Source organism: Mastomys coucha, unplaced genomic scaffold (assembly GCF_008632895.1).
Source record: "Mastomys coucha isolate ucsf_1 unplaced genomic scaffold, UCSF_Mcou_1 pScaffold3, whole genome shotgun sequence".
NCBI classification, from domain to species: domain Eukaryota; kingdom Metazoa; phylum Chordata; class Mammalia; order Rodentia; family Muridae; genus Mastomys; species Mastomys coucha.
Window position 1 is genome coordinate 67,066,678 of NW_022196909.1, and position 4,407 is coordinate 67,071,084.

General features: G+C 40.2%; 1 long non-coding RNA gene across 1 annotated transcript in view; it reads left to right on the forward strand.

The window, feature by feature from the left end:
• The first annotated feature begins 652 nt into the window (after positions 1 to 652).
• The window catches only part of LOC116075177, a 15,034-nt gene continuing 11,279 nt past the window's right edge, over positions 653 to 4,407 (forward strand). Inside the window, exon 1 of the long non-coding RNA XR_004112450.1 lies at positions 653 to 752. This is a non-coding gene — a long non-coding RNA (uncharacterized LOC116075177). The remainder of the gene's footprint in view (positions 753 to 4,407) is intronic.

The following is a 4,407-nucleotide window of genomic DNA, read 5'->3' on the forward strand; positions in this document are numbered from 1 at the left end:
TTCTGTGTACTTCCTGTTTTCTGTAGCACTTACATGTTCTTAGGTACTTTTCATGTGTATCTTTAAGTAAAAATTGTTCCCTTCCTCAGATTTAATAGGGTGCCAAACTATTAATACATAATGACATTTTTATGTCATAAATATGTGCTGATTCTGTTTCTTTCTTTATATATTTCTATCCATCTGCCATCACTCTGCCCTGTGAGTGATCCAAATTGAGTTTATCTTCTAGAAGATAGATTTTCAAATCTATCATAGAATCTGATCATGTATAGTATAAGTAGCATGCCCCACACCCTCTCAACCAATGCTTAGAGCTCCGAGAAGCATAAGAGCAGATTCAAGAGGTTTCTTTCCATAGTTTTTATATGAAAAACATTCTTCAAGTGACTCTAAATTAATTCTGTGAAATCTAAATTTTGTTACCTTCAGGTAGATGAACAGTTTGGGAGACAAACAAAATGGATTATCATACCTGATTACTTACACAAAGTAGAAAATGGGTCACAACCTTTTTTACTTAAGCTGATCAACTTAATTATATGTTTATGGGTACAGAGCATTTGCAAAGTTTTCTGTGGTTTGGGTACAACTTCCTGCTAGAGAGGGGTGTGGGTGTAGATGGAAGGGGAGGAGCTGTTGACTTTTGACATCAAACTCTTCAGTACAGCTACACTCTGTTGAGTGTGAATGATCTTACTATATAGTACCCAAACTGGTCAAGTCCCTGTAAAGAGAAGGCCAAATTACAGGTATGTAATGTTTCAAGTTTTCTGCCAGGATCTCCAAATTCATGGCACACTGATAACTGTCAGTGTGCAAGACTGTCTGCAGAAAATAGGCCACTCTTGGTCAAAATTCTAGGGACCTGAAGAATTGTGCAATTTCAAATCTCTGAAATATAAAAGCATCTTTCACTCAAGCCTCTTGTAGAATATTGAACTGCAGAGCATAATTATTTAAGCTCGGGAGGCCCTGCCAAGGCAACAAAATATGAAAGAATGCTCTCTGGTTCCAGGGAGCAAGGAGTCACAGAACACCAACTGATAGTGAGGGATGGTACATGTCTGGGATAAGTGTCCCTAAACTATGAATTTGGTTAGACATTCTTCCACATAACTTTTAAATGTTGTCAGTTAAGAGACAGCTCCTTTATAGTTATATGTGTTTCTGGAAGGCAGTTTTCTAAAACAGTAATAAAATAGAGTAGTTTTAGTGTTTTGAGACAAGTTCTAGCTACGTAGTTCAGGCTGGGCTGGAGCTTAAGGATTCATCCGCTCTACCACTGAGCCTCCAGGCAAGCATCGCCATGTCTGGCACACTGATCTTAACAGTAATAGAAATAACCAGCATTCATTGAGAAATTTTTCCTATGTGTTACGTTCAGTTCTAAACACTATGCATTATCTCATCTGACTCTCATATCAACTTCCTGAGATAAAGCTGATCATTGTTCCCATCTTTCATGGAAAGACACTTGGGTGTTTCAAGGGCAATAGGTTGTCTACAGTTTTGTCTTCAGTGGATGAGAGGGAACCCACCTCCAGTTCTCACACTCACCGAGCTGGACCTACAATAGCACAGTGTCATGTACAGTGGAAATTCCCCTAGCTATCTGCAGTAGTTGAGTTATCCCTGAGTTATCTCAGGTGGGGGACTGAGATTAGACTACTGACTGACCCATGGGACATTTTCTTGATTGCTAATTGATGTAGCAGGGCCCAGTCTCACTGTAGGCAGTGCCATCTCTAGGCAGGGGTGTCTGGGGATTTATCAGAAGAAAAGCTGAGCAGAAGCTAGAGATCAAGCCAAAACACAGCATCCCTCTATGGCCTCTGCTACACTTTTTGCTTGGCCTCCAGTCTTGACTTCTTTTAATAATACATTATGACCTGACACATTCAAGCCAAATAAGCCCCTTTCTTGCCAACTTGTCCTTTTTCATGATGTTTATTTACAACAGCAACAGAAAGCAACATAGGACAGGAGTATAGGTAGTATTGTTTGGTGTACTTTTAACAAACTCTGAATCTTAAGTAAAAACAAGAGGGTGTAGTGGTGCAGTCTCCTTTAGCACACAGGTAGTGTTGGATCTGGGATACAAATGGAGAGGCATGAACTTAAAAGGCATTGTGTCCAGAACAGAAAAGGACGCCTTCTAAAAATGGTCACCACTTGTTAAAGCAGGGTATGACTCTATGCTTGACACTGCTGTCTTTCTGCCCGCCTGCCTGTCTGTGCTCTACACCCATATGTAAAATCTTATTGATTGCAGTTTTCCTCTTTTGTTCTCATCTATTTGTAAATGAGATGGAAGAGCACACAGCCACCTGGCATAAGCTCTATTTTTACTGTCACAATAAGGAACACAGACCCTGATGACTGTTTATAAAGTTAGAGGAGAATGGATAATCCAGGCCTCACACCCAGACACGTCTTCTGAGCATATACCTGTGATCAGAAGTTAAGAGAGACTTTCAGATGCCTTTGTCTTCAAGTGTGCTTTGTTCTGTGCTCCTAACATTCATACAATGAAAGGCATGTCCTTATGGACAGAGGAAAAGGAAGTACAACTCTGGAGATGCATGGACCTGTGGCATCTAGTTTTGACTGTGGACTTTGCTGCCTGGGCAAGTGCCCTCAAACTGAATAACATCTCGTTTTCTTAAATTCCAGCTACTAACTTCACTCCATCTTCTGTTTCTCCCTAATAAATACTTGAACAAGAAATATAGAATCATCATGAAACCAAACCAAACCTGCAGCAAGACCTCTGAGGGCCCTGTGCAATGAGAGCTGTGTGAAACCATTTTCTTGGAAGTGTAAACCTAATAGCTTGCTCTGTTTGAGGCACAGCTCAAAGACTCATGGGGCAGATCTGTCCCTTGTTGGAAAAGAGAAGGGCTTTTGAAATTATATTTGCAAATTTTTTTCTTTAATATTTTCTCAGCTACCTCAGGCACCCCTCTGCCTCTGTCCTGCTTAGATAAATAACCAGAATCTGGGAGAATTAATGGTGATAAATTAATGAGTTTTCTCTATTAGTTATTGATTTATTGTTACCAATGAATGGTAAGTTATTCTTATAGTTATCTTCTATTACTTTCTTCATAAGTCATTTCAAAAGATTCTTTTAAAAATTTAGGGATTTTCTTCCACCTAAAATATTCCTTAAGAAGTAACATTTGTATTTGTGTGGTGAGGTAATTGTATGGCCTTAATTATTGCCATAGGACTAGTCTCTTTCTTTGGAAACACAGTACGCATGATGGTTATATCAAAGCTGCCTTTTAATATTGCATTATTCAGTTACCAGTTTTTACTCCCAAATTGGGTCTTTTGTCTTTCTTGGAACTGTGGAAGCTATAAAAACAGAACAAAACAAAACAAAAACAAAACAAAACAAAACAAAACTGAGTATCAATTCAATAGTGAGGGGCCCTGGCCAAATAATGGGAGAAGTGAAAGGTAAACATGTAGATGCATTTCTACCCATGTAGTCCAGGAGCTATGGAATAGGGTATAGGAAATAAAAAGAGTATGCTCCTATCTTTCCTGGGAATGGGTAGAGAGTTTCCAGGAATTCAAACTTTCTCCTCTTTTTAGGTTTTAACTAGTTGTTGCTATGGAATTGTCAACTGTCATGGTTTCCAGGGTGTGCCATATAGAATGCAGGTGGTATCTGTATGGAGCTGAAAGCTGTTTACCAGGCACTCTCCAACTACCATCTTGGACCTAATAGATTTCAGTGAGTCCATCTGAAAATAAGCTTCTGACTTTATCTATGAACAGGCTAGAGGCTGTAGTTAGAACCCCAGACCCAAGGTGACCTCTAGAACCACTAATGTATAAGCTCTAGGTCCTACAGTGACCACTGGGATCTTATAAATTAGAACTCCAGTCCCACACTGAGCTGCAGAACCCTGGAAGCAGAAGCCCTTGTCTCTCAGGGAGCTCTAGGCCCAGTGGAACAGAAGCTCTGGCCCTACTCTGATCTCCAGGCCCACTGGGGACAGGCATCTGGTCCTGCAGGACTCTCTGGTCACACCTATAGAATTAGGCCAGTGCAGAAGTTCAGCTATAGTAGATGGGTTTGGCCATACTCAGGGTAACAATGTTACAATGCCCATTCCTTCTCTGCAAACCAACAAGGTTTTTCTCCACTTTTTCTTGTCTGCATACAAACACACATTCCACCCATATGAACCTGGGCAGATGCCTTCCACAATACCAGAACGTTGTGAAGAGTTAACAAAAAAAGGTGTTTACTATTGTCTGGGCTCTGGCATAGAGATGCTGTGTCTTTTACCTTCTGTACATTTAGGTCTTCTGCCTCTTGGTTCATGCCAACTTTTAGACAGCATCCTGTTGACTCTATGGAAAGTTCAGTTACTCTTTTTTTTTTTT